Consider the following 11,860-nt stretch of genomic DNA (forward strand, 5'->3'; position numbering starts at 1 on the left):
AGAACAAAGATGGGCTTTAAGTAGAGAATAGATTTTTCTTTCTCCTGGAAGGGTTCAGTTGTGGTTCAAGGACATTTCCTATAAATCTAAAAAGTCTCAGTTTATATTAACACATTAAAAGGCCATTTTTACCTCTTTAATTTATACGCGAGGAAAACAAGCCATAGTAGAATAAAACAACAGGGTGAAACCATGCCGCGAATTTGAGTATCACCAAAATTAGAATTCAGGAGCCAGAGCTCAGTTTTTTCTCCTTAAAAATACATTTTGCACTATTATACTTGACAAAAATACAAAATGCAAAACAAATAAAACAAAGCATTCCTTATAGTTTGGGAAACATGGGTGGGAAAATTGATAAAATCTCAGAGCACAATGCTATATGAGTCTAGAAAGTTTTGAAGGTAAATTTGTTTTCATCCTCCTCTCATTCATAAATATTTCTCAGGGCCGGAGATTTAGCTCAGTGGTGCCGCCACCTGCCTCACAAGCACAAGGACCTGAGTTCAATTCTTGGTACCAAAAAAAAAAGTCTCAGCACAAATATTTCTTTCTTCATGTCAGTTGGACAGTTGGAGTCATTTTTCTTCAGAAGACCAATTACCCAGCTAGTGTCATAGCTTTCTTTGATTTGGGAGTTTGTACTAATGAGAATTTGAGCTCCAAATTTAAAGATATCTGAAAAGAATACAAGTTTTGAATTTGTGCAGGGTTGTTTAGAAATAGCTTTTTGATGTTAAGCCACAGACCAAATTTTGTCTCAAATATGATGGAAATTGAATAGGTAGGTAAATACTCTTCATTCTAATTTCCATCACATGTTAATACTCTGCCTTTTATATTTTCAGCATTGCCTTTAACCAACAGAATTTCCAATCAGGGCTCAGTGGTGCTGCCACCTGCCTGGCAGGCAGAAGGTCCTGAGTTAGATCCCTGGTAACAAACAAAAGAAATTTCTAATCAGGACATGACTTCTGGTCACTTAATCTTAGTGTGCGTAAGCATTACTAATAAAAATTATATGATTCCATTTAAATATAAAGAGATATTGAAAAATCTATTTTTCTAGCCACTAACAAATAAAAACCCTCTAGAGATAATGTCTAGCAATTTAAAAATAAAGAAACATTCCAGTTTTACAATTTCTTTTATTTTGCAGTTTATGGAAATTACACAAGAAAATGAATTCTCTTTCACTGTTTACACTTCACACCCACTAATATTAATGAAAATGACACTTGAGAACAAATACCAAATTGAACTTTAATGTTACTGGAACCCCCAATGTGACTAGCTGAAAATATGCATAGATGATGATATGGTAAATAAATTTCTTTGAGGTAATACCACAAGCTGAGTAACAAGTTTGCACTGGAAAATTCTAATTATGCTGACTGGTTTCCTTATCACTCTCGATGGTAATAGCAACCTTTTTCAAGTTCAGAGGGATCAAGTGATGGACTTCTTAACCTTTTCAGGCTGTGTACTTTAGAATTTGTTTTTCCATATAAAACTTTATTGGGATGCCCATCCTAAAATGTATCTGCTTTTGAATTACATGCAATTGACTTATATTCATAATAAAAATCTTTGGAATTACACAATTCATAATTCTCAGTATTCATTTTAGGGCTGCTTCCACTTAATAAGGATCTCTTTCGCTCCAACATGTTGTTAAAATGAATATTTTCTAAAGGAATAGTTAAGGCCTCTCATATACAGACAAAAACTAATGAAATTGTATTAAATACATGTAGGAAAACTTTGTATTTCCTTAGTTGAGTTCCAAATGTTCTTAAAGAATTTCAAGTACTTTTACTATGAATTAACAAGAATACTGTGCTCCTTCCTGCCTTTATGCTTCTGTGCATGCTATTGCCTGTACTACCAGCAACACCACAATCATTCCTGCATCCACCAACACCACTAGCCCCTAAATCCACCATTAACTCCATCTTTGCTCAGATTATTCCTATTCTTCTTAGTATAGTCTCATCCAGGAACTTTCCCTGCCCCAGTAGCCTGAGCTAGGCACTCTCTGTGTCTGTAGAATGCTCTACCTTATCCATTTATGGCAAATATCATATTTGTTGAGATTCCTTGAATACTTCTCTGTGAATAGAAATACAGAATAAAACTCTTGTACACAGCGTCTGATTTAGCATTACATTCCCAGCCTCTATACAGTGAAGAACACATAGGGATTGTTGAAAAAATGTTGAGTAAAAACTGTATTAAAGAATTCCAGAAAGATATTTGTTCCACAATTTCATTATCTTCCATGGAAAAAAATCCAATTATGTAAGTGGGATGGGCTGGAAAATATGATGTGCTTTATAGAGAAATCAGTTCAAATGCAACTTCATTGGCATAAATATAATTCACAAAGTAAAACTGGCTCTAATTTGCATACATACACATGTGTTTGGTGCATATTTATCTACTTATAAAGCTCTGTCTATTGGTGTTCGAAAATTTTTAAACAGTGCTCATCATAATTAACATCATGATTATTGGTGTTTTAGTTAATTTACATTTGCGTAGCACTATACACAGCTTGTTGCAATACCTGTAAGCACATTCTAATTGTTTCCCATCTTTCAAACAAGATATTTGTTTAGTGTTCATCACTGCTCTCCTTGGGCACATACATGATATGTAAAGGGGAATTAAAAACAATGGAAAATAAGATTTTCCTAAAGGAATTAAAGGTATAATGTGAAATCTTTCAGCCTGATTCAGCCCTGAGTATACAAAATTTCATTACTCCAAGCAACAAATTAAAAAAGAATTTTGAAAATCCCCAATGGCCAGAGATCATTCTTGATGCTATTTCCCAAAGACACACTCAGAAAAGTGCTAAAATGAAATTTATTTTTTGTCATGTAGATAGACTTTCTTTGTCTTTGTTTTGCTGTATTTGATACTGATCATCTTTTACCCTCATTTTTATAAAAGCCTTAAAATTATCCATTGTATATCTCTCATAAAAGCATTTTTCCAGGTTTCTGGATTGTGTGTCATGGCTCACTGGAGGGAGATATCCTCACTGGTCATTGAGACTACACTCAGCCTTAATAATCACAATGTACAGTCATGTGCTGTATAACGATACCTCAGTCAGCAAGGGATTACATATACAACATTGGCCCTGTTAGATTATATCACCTACTGACGTAGCAACCATCTCAATTTGTGCAAGTGCACTCTATGATGTTTACACAATGATGAAATTGTCAGAGGGCACATTTCTCAGGATATATGGCCATCATGCATGACTGTACCTCAAAAATGTGAATGCCTCTTATCATGATCAATAGCCATTGCTTTACTTCCTACTGCCATTGTTTGCAATGCAGAAGTCAAAAGGTTGTTCAAGAAAGTGCTTTTAGTCAATAAATTATGACCCATGAATACAAATTAATAATAACCATCCAATAATCATACATCAATAAAATTGCAATGGAATTTTGCTATAGTAAAGTGTAGAGGAATGGCTTCTTCACTGAATTGTAATAGATCAGGATTAAATACTTCTTAAGATAAGGACCTTAAATCTAAATTGAGTTTAATATGTTAGCATTAATAGATACTTATTACAACTACATTAATTGCTAGTTACATGAACTGACTAGCACTCTACAAGGCACCTCACATAATTTTTGTCACCTTTGTTAATCTTTTCAATACAGTGAAGTTGATATCAGAATTTTACAGACTTTATTTCTGCTTTTCACCAATAGCCATCTACAAAATTAGCAGGTAGAAAAATCATGGTTTTAAATAGGTCTCCATAACTGTAAAGTCTGTGGTTTTCCCAATATCCTGTGGTACCTAATCAGGTGTACCTGTGATCATTTAATGTATCATAGGATAATATTAAAGGATGTTGAATTCTTTCAAAACTCATCAAACATTCAAAAGATCCATTTTTTAAAATTTTCATGAATCCTACCAACAGATGCTGTCCTAGACCCCTTTCCACATCTTCAAACACAACCCACACTTTCTTTACTCCTACATAGGTCAGAAATAAATACACAAATAAATATATTCAGAATCTGCACTTTCCCTTCCTTCTATAAAATACTAACAAAAGTAGACTAAAACTAGAAAATGCACAAAATGTTTTTGGATTTGGTCTCTTCAGCTTCTCGTGTGCAGGAAGGGTTAGCTGGCATAGCAGGTTACTTTATGCCTACGTTTGGAGACTCTAATCATTAACAGAAAATTTGTAAAAATAAGAAATCAGATTGATTTTTTGTCAGCATAAGTGACAATAATTTCACCACTTTGTTTTCCTTCTTTTCTTCTATTGACATACACATAAACTTTTTTTCTTATAGGATTTTTGGGGACAAGTAAAAGTAAGCCAGGGTTCAATAGGGATTAACATGTTAACCAAAGCTTGTTTACCAAATATAATAGCACCCACAGGCATTAAATTTTTATATAGGAGAATTTGATTAGTAGAGTCCATTAGGGAAAGTGTTTTAAAACTTTATTTAAATAGCAAGTACCCTGTTTGAGAATTATTCAGTAGGATGGTTGAAGCCCCTGTAACTTGGTTACAGTTTCTAAAGAAATTTCCAAAACAAAAGAAAATCCATTTTCCCTCTTGTTCAAAATGGTAACACTGAGTGTTCTGGCTGTGCCTATAATAAGCTTAGAAGTTGATATTCTATCATAATAACAGATAAAATGTGATTGGACTGAAAAAACAACAGCTCTTCCTGATCCATAGATAACAGGCACACCACTACCTTAAGATTGAAGACACAGATAGGTGAACACACAGTGTCACAAGCTACACCTAACAGAGAACTATCTATGAGAAACAGCACTCAAGTGGAAAAATGGGATTAGCAATTGGCAAATTACTGAAGGCTCAGTGCAGAGAGCCTGAGTTAAGAATTCCAGAAGTATCAAAAGGACAAAAGATAATGAGTGTTAGCAAGGATGTGGAAAAAGGGAGTCCTCACAATGGTTGGTAAGAATGTAAATTCGTAGCAACAACAATCACTCTAGAAAAAGAAATAAAAACATGTGAATTGGCCAAATGCTAAAACATCTAAATCAGAAGAAAAGAAAAAAAATTGTCCTTATTTTCAGATAACATGATACTATATATAGAAAGCTTTAAAGACTCTACAAAACAAAAATCTGTTAGAAATTTAATAAAGTTGCAGGAAATAAAATCAATATGCAAAAATTAATTGCACTTCTTTACACAAAAATGACTTAATGGAGAATAAAATGAAGAATACAATCCCACTTACAAAAATATTAAACAGAACAAAATACTTAGGGATAAATTAAATTGAGACAGTGAAAAATCTATGCACTGAAAACAACAAAACATTCATTAAAGGCTCCAAAAAAAAAAAAAAAGGCAAGATACCCAGGTTGGTGGATTAGAAGAATTAATTTTGTTAAAAGATCCATGCTACCCAAGTAATGCACAAATTCAATGCAAACTTTATCAAAGCCAATAATATTTTTTCACAGAAATAGGAAGAAAAATACTCAAATTCATATGAAACCACAAAAAAACTCTAGCTAGCCAAAGCAACCTTGATAAAGAAGAACATAGTTGGAATTATCACATTTCCTGATTTCAGATTATATGACAAAACTCTGATGATCAAAATAGTTTAGTACTGATATAAAATAGACACACAGATTAGTAGAACACAATAGAGAGCTCAGAAATAAATTCAAACTTCTGTGACTAATTATCAGTAAGCAAGAAAATATCAATACAAGCTACAATATGGATGAACCTTAATATTAGAAGATGCAAAAGACTATTACATGATTCAATTCATATAAAATATCTAGAGAAGTAAATTTTAAAGAAATGAAAGCAGAAATCATTTGATGCCTTGGGTGGGAGAAATTGAGATTTACAAGTATATTCAAGATAAATTTAGGAAGTGAAGGAAAGTTCAAAAAAATATTTTGCTAATGACTTCATATTCTATAAATTTATTTAAAAATACATGAATTATATACTTAAAGTGGGTAAATGTTACTGTATATTTCTATGAAGTCATCAGTACATTATAAACAAGCAGGAGTCGGCATTGTTTATACATTTGGATCACCTGGATAAATTTTAAAATATATTTATATCTGGAGCGGACTTCTTGGGATTCTGATTTAACATACCTAAAATATAAACTCAATTTTTTTTTTAAGATTTTTGGAGCCAGATGTGGTGGCACATGCTGGTAATATCAGCACTCAGGAGGCTGAGGCAGGAGTATTGTTCAAGTTCAAGGCCTGCCTGAACAGGAAAAGGAGACCTTGTCTCAAAAAAAAAAAAAGTTTTTTAAGATTTCTGGATAATTCTGATGTGCACTAATGAATGAGAGCTACTACAATAAATGCTTGTCTTTCCTTGAAGCTCTTAGTATATAGTATGCTAACCTCAACATTCCAACTCTATGTTAATCTGTTACACAACTTATTGAATATTCATTATGCCCTATGTGCAGTATCTGGCACTAAAAAAGAAAAAAAATTAGGAAAAGCTCCTCTCTTTATGAACTAATGAATGGGGAAAAAATGTACAATCTAAGAATAATAACAGTGAAATATATTTTATAACAGAAGTAAGTACAAAGTTAGTGTAAGTACAAATAAAGGCATGATCAGTCCTGAGCAACAGAAGAAAAGGTCAAGAAAGACTTAAAATATACTGATTCTTAATCCTGGAATATTAGGAAAGAGAGAGATAGCAGATGAAAATATTCAAGATGTAAAATATTTGAGGAACAGCAAATAATTCAATAGAGCTGAAAATTTGAGAAAGAATATAAAAGAACATCAAAAAAGCTATTGGGAAAAAGTATAATTATACATGGAAAGATATTAGCATTTAGTGGTTTTCTTCTGTTCAGATACTATAAATTCAGATTAAAATTAATGATATGATAAATATACCACCTGTTATAAACTTAATATAATTCCTGAATATAGTTCTTTTCTGTTTGGCCTTTAAAACTACTTTATAAATAACTCAACCTAGTTTAAAGTACAGTCAAGAAGGATTGAGGACAATAAGACACTCAAACTTCCTTTGAAGACAAAAGTGTTACATCTTGGTGAGACACCAACAGAGAACTACACGTCAAGATCTACGTCTGTATGAGTTTGCTAAAGGCTACTATTCTAGTCAGGAAATGCCAAAGGAGAGAAAAAGGCAAATTCCTCAAGCGAGTAACATGAGCAGAGACATACTCAGAATATGTAGGTGTGTGTGTGTGTGTGTGTGTGTGTGTGTGTGTGTGTGTGTGCGCGTGGGTGCACATGCTTGGGAAGTTGGATATTATAGGGACAGTATTGAAAATAAAGCCAAAAACCATAGGTCATTATATTCTAGATTGAGGATTTAAATTCTATTCTTCACACATAGGGGTACTGTGGTAGTTAATCCTGATATGTGAACTTGACCGGCTTGGAAGCCACCTAGGAGATAGTTGAAGCACACTTTGGAAAACGTCTGGGTGGATCATGGAGGCCTGACTTTAAGGTCTATATCTGGTTATTCAGTTCCTTCCTCTTTCATTCTGTTCCCCTTGCTCTGCCTTCCAGCCGCCATAAATTAAGCATCTTTGCTCCACCATGCCTTTCTACCATGATGTTTCTCCCTTGGAGTCAGCCAACCATGGACTGAATCACTTGAAACTGTGAGTCAAATTAAGCCTCTCCTCCTGTAAGTTGTGGATATCAGGTATTGTGTCTCAGGACAGGAAAGCCGATTAATACTGACACTAAAATCTTTTGAGGATAACTAACAAATTTCAATTTTAAACTACAGTTGATTTATTGTTGTTGTTGTGGTTTGGTTTTTTTGAAACAGGGTCTCACTATGTAATTCAGGCTGGCCTCAAACTCATGGCAATCCTCCTGCCTCAGCTGCTTATGTGCTGAGATTACAGATGTGCATCACCAATCCTGGTGTACAAATGATTTAAGATGCTTGTTTATCATATGTCATCCTGCTAATTATAGAGCAAGAACTGTTAAGATGCATATTTCGGAATTATTAAAATGTGAAAAATATGGAACTTTAAAATGATGAAAATTAGAATCAATTGTAAAATCCTGATGACTTTAGTTATCACTATAAAAATACTTGATAAATGAGGCAGAAGGATCGCTGTGAGTTCGAGTCCAGCCTGGGCTACATAGTGAGTTCCAGGTCAGTATAGAGCAAGAACTGTTAAGATGCATATTTCGGAATTATTAAAATGTGAAAAATATGGAACTTTAAAATGATGAAAATTAGAATCAATTGTAAAATCCTGATGACTTTAGTTATCACTATAAAAATACTTGATAAATGAGGCAGAAGGATCGCTGTGAGTTCGAGTCCAGCCTGGGCTACATAGTGAGTTCCAGGTCAGTCTCAACTACATAGCAAGAACCCAGTCTCAAAAAAAAAAAAAAAAAACATATGGTTAAGGTGAATTAAAATACTTGTAAAATATTTACTAGTTGTTGTAATTCAGGAGATTTTAGTTAAAGTATTCAATCAGACTAAAGATTTCAGAATATTCCAAAGTGTGCCAGTTTGTCATCAAGAAAACCATTTTTGCTCCAGGCTACAGACTACTGCTTTATTAGAAATCTATTTTGTAAATGCATGTTACCACAAAATTATCCAGTACAAGCGCAGTCACAAAATTATAAAATTAAAGAGATAGGAAAAACCACAAAAGTTTCAAAATGAAAACAAACCAGTGCACATACCTCTTCTTCAATCTCCTCCCAGCCAGCCATTCAGCCTCCATGTTTACATCCTTCCCTGCTGAACTGCAAAGCCCTGAGAACACAGATTTACTGTCTTCTTCACCATTATAGCGCCCTGAATAATATACTTTTGTCAATAAATCTGTGTGAGTAACGGGTGCTCTTGCGAAAGACTTGTACCCATCTTATACACAGACCATCTTTTTAGAAAGAATGGAAACTGAGAAATCTGTTTAAACAGTCACTTCTGAGGTGAGCTCTGAAAATATTTACAGAAAGCCTCTCCAAATCAAACTTCGTTTTCATTCCACAACTTGCCATGTATGTGGCACAGGTTTATATCTGAACCTTTCTTCCATCCCCTAAATAAGCCACATTTGGTCAGTTCTCTTAAAATTTGTGGCATCCAGAATATTTCCCATAATACCTGACTAGGTCAGAGGATAGAGTTCCCTTACTAAATCTATGAAAATCCTTTAACCTTTGAGAAAACTACATAAAAAGACAAGATGATGCAGATGAGGAATCCTTTGGAGAACAATAGTGGGGGAAACCATGAACTTCTCTCAGAAGGCTTAATTCATCTATTATGGACCCTCATGTGAGGAAATGAGATGTCATGGGAGAGTGATTCATTATATTCACCCATGCAACTGAAGCCACAGGAAAATAATTTTGAGTTTCCTTTTCTGAATGGAAACTCAGTAAGCATTTATTAACTCTGAGAATTTCTAGGCCTTCCAATTTGCAAAGTGAACTGTACTGCCTGTAGTTGATGAATATATGAATAGAGATGTAGTAATTTAGTAACATGAAATGGAAAATGCAATTTAATTATTGTGGAATTTTTTCCACAAAGATTGCTTCTACTTTTATGACAATATGGAATCATGAACCCATTCACTTTAAGGTGAGGTAACAAGGCCTATAAAGCAAGTCATAAAAATGCTCTGTTTGCAATACTCTTTTTAGAAACTCCAATCTTATGAAAAAATCTTCTCATTATTCTTTCAGAATCCTAGACATAAAGGGCATGACATTGGATTACAATAACTCATCCCATACTTTTCTAATGCAAAGTTATACTTTAGCATAATAGTAGCCAGCTGTGCATCTCAGTAGCTGTGCCTGGGGATACAGGAATCAGTCTGTGTTTACCCACTTGGTACAAAAAAGGGCAAGGTGTGTCCACCTGTGCAAAAGTGTCACACTGGGACTTTTACCCACATACTGCTCTAACAGCTTTTGCATATGTTTACCTGAGCATTAAGGTGGGTAAAATATACCCACATCATTCTTCTGTTAAGTAAACATGTACTTTACCATAATGGAATGTGAGCGTGGCTCACTGGTGAGCTGACAGGTGGACAGGAAGGTGCAACATCACAAAGACCACAGCAACAACAGGAAAACCAAAAAGATGTCAAGTATGCTCTACAAAAAAGGACAGGAAAACAAAACCTCCTGACAAAGCAACAAGACCATTCCTTTTTCATGAATTATATTTATGCTGCTTAAATTATCTAAGGAATGAAAGTTCCACCCTAGAAAACTAAAAAGTAAAATTTTAAGAATTACCAGTGAATGCAAAATAAAGAACTAATAAACATAACCCATTCTTTGCTTACTAGATTAGTACAAAAGTTTAAAAAAAATAATATTCAGAGTCAATGAGGATAAGGTAACCCCACACTTTGCTCTTTTCAGTATGAGTTGCTGCAAATTGGAAAAAATAACCTAGAAATGTGTATTAAAATATAAATATGCATATTTTTGAACTAACATGCCACTTTGAGAACTCTCTTCTGTTTTATTAGAAACACATGTATCTCGCAAGGACCGGAGTTCAATCCCCAGTACCAAAAAAAATAAAATAAAATAAAATAAACACATGTATCTCAGATAAATGTGTGGAAATGTTTGCTACAACATTACTTGTCACAGTTAAACACTAGAAAAAAGCTGTCTACAATAATGGAAAAATCAAATAACTGTTTCAAAAAGTACGAATTAGATGTTAATGTTAGCACTAGATAGATGTCCTTTAATTAATGATAAAAAGTCAGAGGGTAATATCCAGAACATATCCCCTTTTCTGTAAAAACCAAATAACAATAACAAAAATTTATGCATGTATATTTGTATGTTTTTATAAATAGGACAATTTTAATAGCCATTTCCGCAAGGTGGTAGCAGCATTAAAACTGATTTAAAGGTGAATTTAAGTCTCCAAAATCTATGTTATTCCCCTCAGAAATCACTCCACACAAATATAAAAGAAGCAGAAACAATGTCTTTTATTTCTTTCTTATCCCTACACCCCATCGATTCACAATGCCTAAACATTGTCACATGGAAATTCTGAAGTTGTCATAGTTTCAGAAAAGGGAAATGAAAGAACTTTTCATATAATAAAAGTTATAGAAAGTGCTTCTTGATTAAAGTTTTTCAAAATTTAAATGTTCTCATCACTACTTGGAATTTAAAATAAGATTCTAGAACACTTCAAGTATTTAAGGATGTAGGTTAGGAGGGTTTTATTTGGAGAATACATTAGTATAATTATAAAAATAATAAAAATGCTTTCTTTTCATCAGTTTGTTCAGTTTATATTTCTTTATTATTTTCTGGCAGTTTTATCTCAAAATTTCCCATGGCCTACACAGGACATAGTCAGCTCTGTCAGGACTAAAAAGGGTCACAGTATAATTTCAAATCATTGCCTAGTCACCGTTTTCTTTTCACCCCTTCTATTCACAGCTTATTTTCTAACATTCCATTGTCCTTATTCCATTTTTTTTTCATATAAAGATTCTGGCCACAAATATAGTGACAAAAAAGAGTCTTTTTAAAATTAGTTTCCCATAACCATTTCTCCTCATAGTAAAAAAAAAAAAATGAAATAATGTTTTCTGTGAGAGTATAGGTAACTTTGGCTTGAAATCTCGCACAGTAAAAAACTTAGAAAGCTTACACACAACAGCAGCTTGTGCATACTTCCATTCTATCAGTATGTGCTATCATGTGTGCTTATGTGACATTCCCGTAAGTCTAAGATTCCAGGAGACAGGGACTGTGTCTCTTATTTCATTTTGTTCAG

The sequence above is a fragment of the Fukomys damarensis genome, unplaced genomic scaffold (assembly GCF_012274545.1).
Source record: "Fukomys damarensis isolate Sample0158 unplaced genomic scaffold, DMR_v1.0_HiC HiC_scaffold_5, whole genome shotgun sequence".
NCBI classification, from domain to species: domain Eukaryota; kingdom Metazoa; phylum Chordata; class Mammalia; order Rodentia; family Bathyergidae; genus Fukomys; species Fukomys damarensis.